The sequence below is a fragment of the Pseudopipra pipra genome, chromosome 1, assembly GCF_036250125.1.
Source record: "Pseudopipra pipra isolate bDixPip1 chromosome 1, bDixPip1.hap1, whole genome shotgun sequence".
NCBI classification, from domain to species: Eukaryota; Metazoa; Chordata; class Aves; order Passeriformes; family Pipridae; genus Pseudopipra; species Pseudopipra pipra.
The window spans coordinates 103,261,464-103,277,432 of record NC_087549.1 but is presented as its reverse complement, the minus strand read 5'-3'; the positions used below and the strand labels follow the sequence as shown (position 1 = coordinate 103,277,432).

The following is a 15,969-nucleotide window of genomic DNA, read 5'->3' as shown; positions in this document are numbered from 1 at the left end:
CTTTATTAAGACGATCTCAAGCGTATTTTGGAGGGTCAAATGGCAAACACCCTGCCTCTGTTTTTTCTCTCATCCTGGGCTTGCTCATCTCATAATGAAACAATATAAATGTGTGCAGGAAAAGTGTGTTACAGCTGTGTATCTGTTATGCCTAGCTCGACATGCAACCTTATTATCTGTGAGCCATTATTTTTTGATTGTTTTCTCTCTGCCAGGAATTCAAGTCAAGAAAATCCATTTCAATCTGAATAAAATGACAGGCTATCCCAATTTAGAGGAGATATCATCAGTTCAGACAGGCAGGCAGTGCTAGAAAATTATACAGGGACAGGTGCATATAATAGATCAGCTTAGGCTTCTGTGCCTTCAATGCATTTATTATGATGATGGTAACGATACAGTGTACCTTTCAACCAAAAGTCTCGTACACTTTGCAAACTGTATACAACACATACTATTACATCTGACTATATACAACACATCTGTGCAACATTGAAATACTTGCATTTTTTGATAGCAGCTTTGTTCCCGAAGCCCTAGAAACACCAACGGATTCTTGTTTAAACAGGAGGCCTTCCGAGAAAAATCCTCTCTGATGCAAGACAAATTCATTGCAATCACATGCTTTTGGTGTTGTGAACCAAGTATATTCCAGCCTCCACCCCAGAAAGCACTTTAGTTCATGCTAAACTTGGCAAACATGTTGACTGCAATGCATTAGCTGGTTGACTGCAGCGCATTAGCCGAAAATAAGTGTGTGCTTGAAGTTCTCCCAACTAAGACACTGGGAAGCCGTTTCTTGAAGATTCAAACCATCAACAAAGAGGGAGGAGAGGCAAGGATTCTGTTCACTGGTTCTCAAATTTAAACCTATTTGCTGCTGCTGTAATTAAGGAAAAATGCAACAAATCTTGGCAGTCTAACCTGAGCTTGTGCTGGTTGGAAATGCACTTTCAACCTGAAAAGAAATATTCTGAATGCATGAAGGCTTTTGTGCCGTCCTGCTTGAGTGATGTGAAATGGAGAGTGTGCGCAGAGTAGGGTCTGGCAGCAGGCAGCTTGGTTTAAAATCTCATGCTGTTACCCTGCCATTTTCTCTATCATCTGCTTTTTGGCACAATCTGATACATTCCAAAATCAGATTGATGTTGAGCCCTGAAGGAAAATCATCTCAGGTAGGAATGAGTTCATAGAAGTAAATTTTAGCAGCCTCATTATCCTCCACATTTTTGCATACGTTACAAACAGGAACAGTCAGGTCTCCTGAAGGAATGTTATTATCCTACCTTAAGAGAGAACCTGTTAGCAAGGTGACAGGCTCCTTGGGACAGAGTGCTGCCTTGTCCTCATAGCAGGACATAGCAGAAGTGCCTCTGCTCAGTGAAAATACAGCCTAATTTACCATAGATGTGGTAAGAAAGGAGACATCCTCTTAGCCTTTGTCTGTACCCCAGTCCTACTGTATGATTGCAGCTCCTGCAGTCACACAGGAGGCATTTGAGGTGGTTAAGACAGTTGGAATGGTGAAAGGGTGGTGGTAAAGGCACTTGCCCCCTCCCACTGATGAGCAAACACAATTAGCACAGGCATACAGCATCACAGGCTGTAAAGGTCTGTGCTGGGTGGTGGAGTCACTGAGAAGGTGCCAAGAAATTGAATTTAGTGCCTGTTCATTTGAGCAGTTACGTGTTTGCTCACTTCTCATAAACAGGAACCAGAAAATTTCATTCCCATTTTTGAAGGAAAAACAGCCCTCAGATCTTTCCACCTCTGGGAGCAAGGAATATGCCACTGAACAGAGGCTGCAAGAAGCTGCCAGTAAGCAGTATGCAATCCCAGCCTGGGGCTTGGCTTGAACCTCAGCCTGATGCCTCCACTCCCACCAGAGCTGTTGTGATCCTGGAGGAGCACCTCCTTGGCAAGGTGCTCACATTGGGTGACACCCATCGTGCTCTGGAAGGCCCACTCAGCCAACTTAGCACAGCTACTTTCAATGAGACATTCCCTTCTTCGTAGTGTCCTGCTGGTGCAGTCCCACATGAAACCTAGCATGTGGCCAGCCTCTCCCCTCGCCTTCTAGTCTTCATGTATGCCTCTCTTGAAAAAAAGTTTGGCCCCGTTGTTTAACATTTCTGAGCACAGGAATGGATGTAACTTCACAGCTGCAAATTTTTCCTAAGTTTGCATTTACAGCAAGTAGTTTTATTTGGACAGAAATACAAAGGTAATTGGAGTTTGGCTAAGGACAGACACGGTCTAAAGGGACTTGGATTTTCTTATAGCACAAAGCTACCCAACATAAACAGATCTAAAAAAAGCCCATAAGAAACACAGATATTTTCTCTCTCAAGGCTTCTTCAACACCAAACTTCTAATTAAACAACAAAGGTGCACTGATCAGCTTGTGTCACCCACTAGACGCACGCCGATAATTCAGACGCACCCAAACAGTAATACACACAGATGTAGGAGGCTAAATTTGGAATGGCCTGAGTACAGTTTTTTAGAGTTCTTCACCAGCGCACGTCAAATAAACACACTTGCCAGGATATGAGTCAAGCATCATTTTTAGCAAGCAAACTGGACTGATCAAATGTCTGAAAAAAATCAAACTTGCATAGGATTATTTTATGAAACCACACAGGATTAAAACATTAAAGCAAATAATTGGCAAACAGTTAAATCTTGAACAGCATTTCCAACAAAAGTGGAACTTTTGCGATGAAACACATGGTGATATTGAAGGCACTGGTTTTACAGAACCGTTTATAGAAAAATAAAAAAGGAGAGGAAAATTAAAAAAATAATCGCAGAGCCTGCACATGAAGCCAGAACATAATGTACCATTTTTCACACACATGTGTGAAGCATTAAATGGTGTGTGAGAGCCCCTTAGGCCTTGTTCATGATAGGCAAGCAGTCTCAGAAGCATGAGGCATTCAAATACCATTAAGAAGTGGAGCCTGTGGCAGGACTGGATGTGCTCCACCTTGCAGCTATCATGGCCAAGGAGGATGGACATGTGCCTTTACACTGGGATCTGATCTTCCTTCCTCCTTTTTGGGTAAGGACTGCATCATGCTTTTCAGAAAAAAGAAATGGGGTAAAATGAGTCCAAAAAGCTGTGACACTCACTAAAGATGTTTAACATTAACCCTTGCATGCCAAGAAATGTACATACAGAAGTACTTACAGCAGTCTGGGACTCGAGCTTTGCAGGCATCATCTGTGCCATCATCAGGCAATAGAAAAGCCAACCCTGAAGTTACTGACCAACCACGAAAGCGCATGCGTAAAAATGCATATATGCTGAAATGTACACTGATTGGTTACAGAACTACTACTGAATTTGATTTAGTATCAATTTAAATCTAACTAGATGACTTTTAAAAAAAGGAATTAAAAACTTAAAGATTTATCTTTCTGGTGAAACCATTTCTCCAGGATACAGTTTAAATTTGTTGTTCTAACTACTTATTATTTCCATTGCTGATCCCAGAAAAAGTCACATTATTAAATTAGTATGTTTTTTATGTTCTGTTCAAAAGAATGAGAACTGTAGAAATCTGGCTTTTCTTGGGACTGATATCAGCACAAAACTTTTTGACATCATGCTGATTTCATGAGTATTGTTGTATTAAATTATGAGCATCACATCCTCACAGCCAACAAAATATCCCAAAATATCTGAGAACTTGTTCTGGAGAGAATTCTTCAGAAATTGATGGCTTGTACAGATATTCAAAATCTTTCATTGCTATGTTTCTTCTTCTCTTTCAAAAGCATTCACAGTTGTCTGGAAGAAGCATGCAGCAGAGGGGGGGGGGGGGAAAGTGAATCCTTTCCATGATGGACTAGAGACTTATCTTCAGCTCAGGGAATTTTAATCCCACTTGTTATATTATCTACCATTAGATCAACATCTGCAAGTGCCAAAAGGGTTCTAGAGAAGTAGAGTTACCTGAGAAGTCAGATGAGGCTTCAGTGTCATGCGCATTGCAAAGGCATGGAGTAACCCTGCTCCTGTAGAAAGTCCTTCCTTGTTTTCTGCACAAAAACCAGCACTTGCTAAGAGGGCTCCAGAGCCTAAAGATTGTTACATGTCTCCTCTAGTATTCCCAGGAGCGTGATCTCCTGTTGAACTGTTATGCCATCCGGAGAACTTGTGGTATATACGTGGTAACCCTTTCCCCGAGAGTCAGCTTGCTTTGCTCTCAGGATTTGGGAAGATTTCATAATAATTTTTGGGCTTTATATTTAATATTAAACATGGATAGTATCTTTTACATTATTAAAATCTTTCATTTATCACTTTGCAGCACATGAAAATGTGTTTTATCTTGAATCCTGCTTTCTGGGGCAATACAGAATATTTCCACAAAAGCTATGCAGCCCTGAGCCACCTGCCAGATTCCCATGTATTATAATATTTTCGGCCAGCTGCTGTGGTAGCTGTTCATGCCAAGGGCAAGAATTCCCCTGCCCTAGTTTTAGCTTTCACACAGTCCAGAGCCTGCTTTCAGCCAGTGCTGAACTGTGGGTGTACAGCCTGAGTCCGTGAGAGCCAAAATAAAAGGTCAGACTTCACAGAGCCCATAACCAGTTGGTGGAGCCCAGGTATTGTGTCCTGGTCCCAGTGTCAATGCAATGTGTGCCCTTCCTTCCCTCTCTAGTGCTCTATCCCAGTCCTTTACCAGGGGCAGTCTAAGCAGAATAGCATATGTATAGGCATAGTGATCCCAGAGGAGATATTTGGCAGCAAATACTGATGTGGCTGATTGCTGGGAGCTGAGCCACTCTTAACCCCGGTTCTGCCAGGGACATGTTCCTGAACCATGTGAGTTGGAAATTTTTCCTATTTTAAGAGCTAATGATGGCCTTGCCATGGGTTTTTTTGGTTGTTTTTGTGGGGTTTTTGTTTGTTTGGGCAGTTTATTTATTTTTTTTTTTAATTTACAATTGGATATCAAATTGGCTTTTTTTAATGTTCTTTTCTGGTGCCTGGCATTTCTGAATAGTTTCCAGTTTTCTGGTGAACACCTCACTTCCTCATCAGAACATTCAGAGTTATTTAGGAGTGTTCAGAAAACAGAAGCCTCCTTCCAAGTGACCATTTGTTTCCGGTGTCAGTACAAAACATATGCTGGGTATGGGGGTTTGATTCTTTGGAAATTCCTGACATTCTCTTCTGGAAGTCAGATGTCTCAGATGGGACATCCAAGATCATTGGCTGCTTTCCTGAAAAAAAAAAAAAAAAAGAAGTCAGGCCACAGTGTTCCAGGAACATATTTAATCACACTCATATCTGCAACATAGGAAAAATACCATCACTGTCTAAAGAGCTTGTTTCTGCAGACTGCTGATACAAAGAAAGATCATAATCAGTGACTTTGTAGGCACTGTCAGAAAGCATCATAAGTGTGCACACAGAGAAATTTCCTTCTCAAAACTTGTTCGTATCTGAGCAAAGCCAACTTTTCTGCTGAGCTAACGCACCTCGGTGATTATTTCCATTTCAGTTCTGATCTCAGAAGAGGTACAACAGTCCAGAAAAAGAAATCCAAGTGGAAGAGGTAGATGAACTACTCTATGGCGGGAAAAAACACTCTGATGAAAATATGCTGTTGCAATTGCTGGAAAGAAACTCTCTGGATTCCTGATCAGGAAGTGAAAAGCCTTATCTTACTGCATAAGAGCTAGAAAAAAGGTTATGCTCAGCCACAGAAAAGGTACAAGTGGAGAGGAGGACATCTGGGAATAAGCAATGTACTGTGACACATAGCTGGTAGTTAGAGAGGCTCGGAGTTGTAGAGCTGGACTCCCAGCAACACAACTGGGAACTGTGAAGAAGAAATGCTAGAGAGGTAACACATTCTGGGAGAGCTTTATGTACAATTTCGTTAGCATCTCTGAAGTTTGCAGGGTGTGGAAGATCTGAATGCATAGGATTCCTGCACATGAAGTTGTGAAGAAAAATTGGCACACCTTATACTTACTGAAAAAAAGTATTTCTGACTTGAAACAGAGTTAAAAGTGTCATAGTAATAATGCTTCAGTCTTTTACAACATATGTTGTGATATTCATGGCTGGCTCCTGAAAGATTATAAATTTGATATTATATTCCCTCAGATAGCCTAAAGTCTCTTGCTGTTCTTTAATTGGAGACAGCAGATAGAGAGATATTACCTACCTATCTTCACTTGCTTTCTAGGATCTGGATCACAAGGTCCTGAGTGGTGAATACTCACTGGGGTTGTTCAGCAGCACCTGGCCAGCCCTGTCTACCCTGGAGAGACAAGGGGAGTCACGGGACAGAGTTCATCCAATGGCAGGTTTTGTTATTTATTGATTTTTTTCAAAGCCTGAACGGTCAAGTTTCATGTAACACAGTGCTGCACAACTGTTGCCTGTTGAGGACCTTCTCAGGTAGCACAGATTGGCCTTTTGGTATGACAGGAAAATATTAAATTCATTTTGACTGTGGTGAGCAACAGATTACAGGACTGCGTGTAGTCATGGCAAAACTACACAAAAGGGAAGGATGCCTCTGAAGAAAAAGGGTTAACAGCCCATCACTTTTTAAAGTGGTTGTTGAAACCAGCAACTTTTCACTTGCTCTTCTGTATTGTTTTGGTTCTGATTGACACAGAGGCTGACCTGGATGCTTTGTTGACGAGGAGAGGAAATCTGGGGCAAGTGGCTGTGAGACCAGCACAGGTCATTCTCTCATTCGTGTTTTTCATGCCTTTCCATCTCCCTCAGCATTCTCCAGATTGAGCTCTTTGCCACTTCTGCAGTAGATGTGGAGACATCCTTTCTGTGGAAGTAGTGCAGAGCTAAGGAAGGTTGAGTACTTGGACTGCAAATACAAATGGTGTCTTCTTCTTCCTTGTGGGTATGTTAATCCAAACAACCTATTAAAGAGCTGAGCCAGTTCTCACATATTTAATTGTGTGTCTGATTTGGGGTTTGTTTGGGGGTTTTTTGCTCTGCAAGTCTGAACAACTGGCCCTGCTCATTCTCACCTATTTCTTGTTCATGCGGGTCCTGGCTTTTTCCTATGAAGCATGTCTCCCTTGTGAAGTAAGGGGTGTTTTGAAGGGAATTCTTCAGCAGAAGCACAAGGGCAAAAAACTGTATGATCATTTGTCTTCATATGCAAAAAGAAGATCCCATGGCAACTCTGAAGAAATGCTGCATTTTTGACTACTTCTATCTGGTATTTCCTTGTGTCCTTCTCTTCATATCTCCCCCAACCCAGCTATGATTTATTAAATGAATTCCAAAGCATTGTAATCTTCATGTACAGCCAAAAAAGAAGTGCATGTCCTAGTGACTGTCTGCCTGAAGTGTGAGAATAGAATAGAATAGAATAGAATAGAATAGAATAGAATAGAATAGAATAGAATAGAATAGAATAGAATAGAATAGAATAGAATAGAATAGAATGTTATTCGTACTGCATAGGAACAAAAAACTCTCTTGGAATACCTTTTGAAGTGGGCATTTTTCCATCAATTTCTATGTATTTTGGATCAAATCCAAAAGAAGTCTCTCTGCTGTAATCATGGCTAGCAGTCATAACAAATCCATGACAAACTGGACTGGATTCTTTGGGGAAGTGTGTTTAGTCACAGAGTAACTGAAAGGGAACACACCTGCTTTCATCTTGCCAGCCTCCAAACACAGAGCATGGACTGGTGCACAAATATGCATAACTGCATATAACAGCAAATCTTGGATTCTGTGGCACTCTTACTCACCTTGAGTTGGATTTCACTGCTAGTTTTGATAGAGCTTTTGGGGTGAGAAGATAAAGGACACGAGTAAAGCTAGAACACAGATTCTTCATCTGTGTTTTGAAAGTGTATGGCAGAACACAAACTTCATGGAAGAAATCATTAGAATAGGATGATTTAAATCAGAACAGATCTCTGGAGGTCACCTAGTCCAAAAAAAAAAAAAAAAGACCAGGTAGATTTTTTTTTTTTTTTTCAGTTTTAACTCTGACTTCATACTATTTTCCCAATTCCTGGAAAAAAATCAGGTATGCCCTTATTGGGATATACCATGCAAACTATCAAATGAAGGCATCTATAAACAAATTTATTGGAGCTTCTTCCCACATGGTTTTGATTATAATCTTGTGTCGGGAACACAACAAAAGAAAAGTAGGTTCTGTCTTGATGAACTGTTTCAAAATATGTAATTCCTCTCTACGAGAAGGTAAGTTGAGAGTTGGGGTCCTCAAAGAAATTCCAGGTAAAAAGGTAGTATCATAATTGCAAAAATTAGTAGCAGTTCTGCTATTGAGTCCCACATGTGATGACAAGTAACACAGAAAACCCCTCTCATTTGGAAACAAACAGACTTTTTATTTGGCCTTCTCTAAGTTTCAGTAAGAACGAGCAAAGCCTTCTGCTATACTCCTTAGCATGTATAATTAGAAGGCTATTCTTTACTATAGTGGCACAAACCAGGGCTGTCAGCGGAGCTGTATACCTTAAAGATATTTGACCATCGTCTCAGTCATTCTTAAAAAAACCAAATGCTTCAAATGACAAGTGTAGCCCCACATTTCCCACTTCTGTTTGAGTACTTAACTTTTGCTGCTCACTGCTAGGATTTGCTCCTCTGCAGCATAAACATTCCTGGGCAGGAAGCTTCATGTCTGCCCAGCCTGTGGTTATTCTCATTTGTATATGAAGTACTAGAGGGACTAACTGGTTTGATGGATGAGAGACGTCAAAGTTAGACCATATGGCCTGCTTGGTCTCTGTCTTTGTCTGTGAATACAAACAAAAATATGCTGGAATTTTTCTCCCTTTGGAATTTCTTTCAGGGATTCTATTACCGACTGTGGCTTTGCAGAGCCTACAATAAGACAGAGGCAGTTAAAGGAAATTCTTCCAGTTCAAAGTCTACAGTGTGCCTATACAAAGGGTTGTATGAGAACTAGGCTTTTTTCTCATGCTCAGTGACATGACACCAGCTAAGGACAGAGCTCCTGTAGCCTTCCTCCCACCTCAGACTCCTTCAGACACTCCAGTCTCACTTCAATCAACAGCGATGTCTTTGATGCCTTAGGTCAGATTTTTTTATCCTAGTTAGATCTGTCTGTCTCATGCAGACAGTGCAAGACGGTCAAGGAGTATGTAAAAAAGTTTATAACTGGCTGTCCAACTTACAGTGCTGATTAACTAATTTGCATGTTTTTAAGGCAGAATGAGCCTTCCTGAAATACAGCATTGAGCAGTTCTGACTAGACCTAGGAGAACTGTGGTTGTAGCAAGAAGGGAGCCACATCCTCAAAGATGAGAGGACAGGTTAGCATACACCTTCTGCCAGAGTTTAACTACAATTTCATGCAAAATAATCTGTGTTTCATGGGCTTTCTTGCACATCATGAGCAGTGGCTGTGAACTGGCCATTAAAAAGATACCACCTTAGTGAAACAAACACTGGCCCATCAGATTCTGCTTACGTGGGAGAGGCATCATGCTGGGACAGAAGGATTAATTGAGCTCTTTCAATTCCCCTTGATCTGCACCAGAAATACCCAATACAATATCTCTGACCTGATTATATTTTAAACCTCAGCTCCTCAAGTATTTGGACTCTGCACTGTCCTCCCAAAAGGCAAATACAAACTCAGTGCTTTTTAGGGTTTTGCTTGTATCAGCTTTTTTATTATAAAACCACTTAACTATTGCTTGGCCAATTTGGTGCTGCTTAGTGTACCAAAAAGATGGTGTTTTGACATGTTTGGAGAAAATGTAATTTGTGATAACTCCATCCATCACTTTGGCATTTACCCAAAAGATATAATTAAATATGTATTAAAGCACTGAGACTCTGGAACACTGATCTTACATAGATCATTTAATCAAAAGGCTCAAATAACTAATTGCTTATAAAGAGGATGAGCCAAAACTTCTGGTGATATATATATATATATATATATATGCATGTATATAAAAATGAAGTGTGATATATATATATGCATGTATATAAAAATGAAGTGTATAGAATTCTCATGCTTTCACAGGCAAAATTTTAAGACTTTTCTTTTGCAGAGGGATAAACGTAGTTAAGTTCTTATGTGTTTGCATGCTCTTAGTTGTTTCATTAAAGAAAACAAGAGAAAGAAAGTCTCAGTAGAATATTTTCAGTCAGGTCTAATAATTTTTTAAAAATTACTAACCTTTCAGCTCTTAAAGGTGTGCAAGCAGATGTATTCAAAACAGCCAGTTTCTGCTGCAGGAAACTATGCATAGACTTCAGTAAAATAAGTCAAAAAGGTGTATATATGAGGAGAAAAACCTTCAACAAGTAAAAAAGCTGTCTTCATTTAAACTCTACAGAAATTAAGGAATGATCTATAAAACACAATTCTTTACCTTTGTTCAAATTCATATCTTTAGGAGCACATCTTCAGAGTTTCTTACGTAAGTAATAGATCTAAAATGTGTTACTATCCATCCCACCAAGTAGACATTCCTTCAGTACTTTTTGCCACTTTATAAATATTATAAAGTATTTATATTTATAAATTTAGTTAGAGTCCAAAGTCACGTGGTCCTAGTGATACTTGCTTTTCTAAAAAGAAAAGAAGAGTCATTTCTTCTGCACTTTCGTGTACGGACCCATGTAATGCATATGTTCCCTTCACAGTGTTTACTTATACAGGACATGGGCTGTGCGTGTAAACACACATACAGGCAGCAGTGCACAAAAGGAGGAAGCAAACACATGAAGAGAATGTTTTTGAGATGCCAGCTCTTAGAACTACAGCCTTTTGGGAATATGGCAACCCCACACAACACCTGACTGATCTGTTTTTGCAATGGAAGTTCTGTCCCAGTGCCTGAATGTGAGATTGATGTCTGCTTTGCACAGACAGCTTGATTATGATCACAAACACAATGCAACATATTTACATGTGTGAGTATGTGCATAATAATGCAATTCGGAACACATACACTGCAGTCTTTGAGTAAAGCTGTTGCCACGTGACTGGGAGTGATACACCTCTCACAGGAATGCACTAGGCATCACAACATATATTTTCTGAGTGCTCCGCTCAGTGACAAATAAATCAAGAAAGAACTTATCTTGGTTCCACTGAGATCGTCATTAAAGAAATGGTTCTCCTAACTCTGAACAGGAAGATCACCAGAATCTCCTGTGACTTGTTGCTATTCAGAGGTCTTGAACTTGATGTAGGGCATGAGGAAAATAGAAAAGAAGGGAAAGTTGTGAAATAATTATTTTTAGAAAACATGGGGCTGAATTGCCGACTTTGATATCTCTTCAAAAGAGAAGAATCTGCAAAGTTGAAGGAAGTGCATCTACCCTGTGAGAGGGGAGAGAGTCAAAACTGATGGAGATCTGAACCACTGCCCTACAACTTTGTGTGTCTTATTTCCAAAGCGCCTTGTAACTCTGCCTGTTTAAGCAGAGTAAGCCTGCAGGTGCAGATGTAGAGAGACATCCACCCTCCTAGTCAGCAGAGTGCAAGCCATTCAATGCCCTCCTGATTGCAAGATATCTTTCTTGTGTTCAGAGTGAATGATCTAATGTGAGGACTGCACTCTGTTCCTCCAGAGCACGTAGTCCATCTCAGGGCATTTGTTTCATGCCCTGATAAATGGCAGGAGGACATGTTAAAATATATAAGGGTAGAAGACCAGCTGGGATAAGTTTGTAGCACAGTGCAGAGTGCTACAAAATCAGTGCAGCCTCATTCATACTGGTTTGTGGGAGATACCTCTATCCCAAACCCTGGGAACAGTTGATTGCAGTAGAACAAAATGGAGCCATAACTAAGGGTCTACTGATCATGTTTGCTCCTGGGACTTCTTATACTTGTTTCTTAGGAAATACATAACATCCACATCAGACCTTGTCCAAGCCACTGTGTCTTACACATTTCACAAGCCAGAGTAATATATCACTGTCTGCACCTCAGACTGGAGATAACCTTCTGTCAGCCAGATGTAAAGGCATTCAAGACGCAACATTGTCTGTTCCTTTTCTGACCCTACATGAGGATGCACTATGCTTGTGTGTGGAGTCTTCTTTTTCAGGCTACTCTTGTGTCTGGTGTTCTCAATTCTGTGCCTTGGTTCAATACCCTAACCAAAGTTCGAACTACTTCCCAGGTGTACTCATACCTCACTGCACTGAGTATGTGCACTGGCTACATGTTTTAGAACATCTTTGAGACAGGTTAAAGACATTTTGAAAGCTTTCTCCTTACACATGGAAAAATAACCCCTTTAAAGCATCTCATGATGGGCCAACCTGGGGGTAGAGGTTCTCTCTTACATTCTCTTCAAGTCTCACCATAAGTCAGGCAAACTTTAAGATAATTTCAAGACTACTTAAGCACGTCTTTTCTGAGAGTCTTGAGTTATTCAGCTTTGTAGACTCATTAAAACCTGTCAGATCCATACCCTTCCTCTGCTAGACATTCAGATATGTTGCTACAGTACTTCTGGTTCACAGAATCATAGTTTGGGTTGGAAAGGCCCTTTAAAGTTCAACCCCCCTGCAATGAGCATGGACATCTTCAACTAGATCAGGAAGCCATTACACCTTGTCTTGTCACAACAGACCCTACTAAAAATCTGTCCCCATCATTCTTATAAGCCCCCTTTAAGTACTGAAAGGCCACAATAAGGTCTCCATGGAGCCTTCTCTTCTCCAGGCTGAAGAGCCCCAACTCTCTCAGCCTGTCTTCATAGGACAGGTGCTCCACCCCTCTGATCATTTTGTGGCTCTCCTCTGGACCCATTCCAACAGGTCCATGTTTTTTCTGTGCTGATGACACCAGAGGTGGATGCAGCAGTCCAGGTGGGATCTCACAAGACCAGAGTAGAGGAGTAGATGACATGCTGGCCACAGTTCTTTTGTTGCAGCCCAGGATAAGGTTGGTTTTCTGGGCTGCAAATGCACACTGTCAGTTGCTTACTTCCAAACTGGAGAGCTATCAGTCTCACTGTTGACCCTGGCACCTCAGGTGACATTTATCCTTTGTCTTCCTTTGCTCTTTTCTCTAGAGCCACAAATCCTCTGCTTTGCCTAAAAACGTCCTGTACCTTCCCTTCCTGATGTCATGGCAGTCACTAGCAGCCACCCTGCACTCAAGAGCTCTTCTTCTAGTCTCTTTGACTCGGGTGTGGTGCAGTGGTCCTGCAGCACAGATGTCCCCCTACAGATGTATGCAGTCTGCCTACCCATTTGCTCCCATAAAGGCCAGCCAGTTTCCCTCCCATAATATGTTTTTTCTGCAAAATGCTCTGACTCCCTCCCTAACATGTCTGATAACTGGCATAAGCCATCTGATACCCCAAATTACTAAAATCACTTGCTGCTAATCTGCCTCAGGAAAGCCTGGGTTTGACTCCCCTTACCCTAACCCTACCCTCTAGTGAGTCTGTTCTGGGGGTTTTGTGTTTTTTCTGCATTCCAGTTCAAGGAGGGGAAAGAGGCAAGGTTGTTCTCTGAAAAGGCTGACAGCCAGTCTCACAGGCATAGTCTGAAAGTACTTCGTATGCCAGTAATTCTATTATTTTCACATTTAATGAATGCACGAAGGTTACACGGTTTCAGATTTCCTAATCGTAATCCTTTCTGGAAACAAAGAGCCAAATTTTAGTCCTTGGCAGGTTACTAAATCCCTGAAGTCAATGAGGTTGGAAATGGGACGAATATTTGACCTAGTTCCTATACTTGTTTTTTTTATTAAGAAAGTAACTTCTCAGGTATTATGTTCATGTGAATTTCTGCATTTAAATACACATCTACAAAGTAGAAGAATACAAAAATAACTTCAGGAAAAACTACTCTTTCTATGCACCTGCAAATCCAAAGAAACACTGGACATTTGCCCACTGATAACTTCAGACACTTAAGCAAATTTTGGTCCTTCGCATGCTACTCAAGCTTCCCTAATGAATGATGGTTAGCTTAGGTGTTATTTGGCAGGGAGCTAACAAGGCCTCATATAAAAAAAATGTGTATTACTATTGTCCTGTCTAAGGGATGTTTTTTACATTTCACTGTTATTGTGCTGAATTAGCTCTGCAGAGAAAACTTGAGGAAACACATGTTCAACAACATAGAGTATAAATGATGCATCTTTGGGCAACATAAGTATGGTAGATACCTGAAGGGAGAGTCTGTCAGTTCAATAACAAGCCTTTAAATAAAAACAGGAAAGTTCTTGGATCTCTAGGGCTCCTTTACTGCCATTTATTTTCTGTCAACAGTATATATCTGTCTAGATCCTGGCACTGTATGTTTGTAAATGAGCGCGCGCGCGCGCGTGTGTGTGTGTATGTGTGTGTGTGAGAAAGAGATTAAAGTAATGAAAAGAAAAGTGTGAATCTCCAAAGACCTCCAGGTTTAGAAGGGGAAAACAACTGTTAGTGAGTTTTTGAGCGACCCTTGGGATCTATCACGTCCCACCCTTCAGGACACGTATTTCCAGTTCTTTCTGATCATCCTGTTTGGTAGCTTTCATGTTTTTTCATGCTTTCCCTAAAGGGAAAAGATTATTCAACTATTAGGTCATCTTGTACAACTGCTTTTCTTTCTCAAGAGTCTTCTTTTTCCAGAAAGGTACTTCAACTGAAATTGTAGAAGAGATTTCTAAAGGATGAGATACTGTTGACAAGATTACAGCCAAAGCCAGCATGACTTGACACTGTGTCACACCATAAAAAGAAAATAAGGTAAATTTTTTCTGCAGTCATTCTATGAAGCATCTTTTTGGAAATTTCATAACAGATAAAATGGAAAAGTTTTTTTTCTCTGCCTTTCTATTGTTTCCATTCACACAAATATTTTTACACCATTAGCTATAGTGGCAACAGAGCTTCAACATAGATGGCAATTCCGGGAGAAAAGAATATCCATTTAAAATGTATGGTTTTGTCAAACACAGTTCTGAGATAGCAAAGAGCTTTTATCATCAAGCGAACATGACACTGCCAAAAGGCTGACTCCTTCTCTGGCTTTTAACCTCACAGCAATACCACTTTACCTTATGATAGCTTTAATGTTCAAACACTAAGAAGAATCTTGTGGTGATGCCTCAAGGCGTGGGAAGTATTCAGTAGGGGTCATTCCCCACTGTGTTGATATGGTATCAAAGTGCAATATGTAAACTCATTTTCATGAGCATTTGCTTGCCCTCCTATTGACTTTAGAGACTGGGCAACCACAGCAACTGGCCATGTTGCAGTTGAGCATCTATGGTTTTGGAGGCAATGCTGGTAATCAAATTTCATTTATTTCTTTGCTGGTTTCTCCACCTTGGCTGTGCTACCTGTCATGGAATAAGCTGGTTCTGTGTGCACTGCATTCTTGGGAGCATTGTTTGTCTCCCTGGGGTGGGCAGGAGCCCTGGATAGGTCCTGACACTGAAGTCTCCATGCATTCTTCCCCCAACTCTCCCATGCCTCGTATCTACACAGTGCTTTCCACTGCAAGAAAACCCGAGTGTGCAAGGTGGCTTGTCTTGAACTAAAGAGCTGATCAACTAGCAGGTACTCTTTGCAATAAACCTGCTTTGCTGACCTAGAAATCCAAAAGCATTTAATTTATCAGCTATGGGGTTGCCTTTGTCCTGCAGGTCGTTTCTAGTGCTGGGTGGTGATCCATCACCTGTGAATCATTAATTCCCAGCTGGTGTCACCATCTGTGGCTCCAGCCATTGTATTGGTAGTGACTTTTCCTTGATACAGGTGCACACTGTGATTACTCTATCACACACTGTTAGTTTTGGACCACAGGAGGTTTCGTGGGAGCTATTTCTGGGTGGATAGATGGACAGAGAGACACAGAGAGGAAACTGTGTGAACAGCAATCAATGTTGTCCTGATACCTTACCAGGGGTAAATTTTCAAGCTTTTTCAGTGCTCTTAGGGCACAAATAGACCTTAATAGCCCAGATCAGA

The 15,969-nt window shown here is 40.9% G+C and overlaps 1 long non-coding RNA gene across 1 annotated transcript in view; it reads right to left on the bottom strand.

Annotated features, from left to right (window-relative positions):
- Nucleotides 1-4,798: 4,798 nt before the first annotated feature.
- Nucleotides 4,799-15,969, bottom strand: part of LOC135420844 (uncharacterized) — a 33,156-nt gene continuing 21,985 nt past the window's right edge. The window contains exon 3 of the long non-coding RNA XR_010433749.1: nucleotides 4,799-5,238. This is a non-coding gene — a long non-coding RNA (uncharacterized LOC135420844). The remainder of the gene's footprint in view (nucleotides 5,239-15,969) is intronic.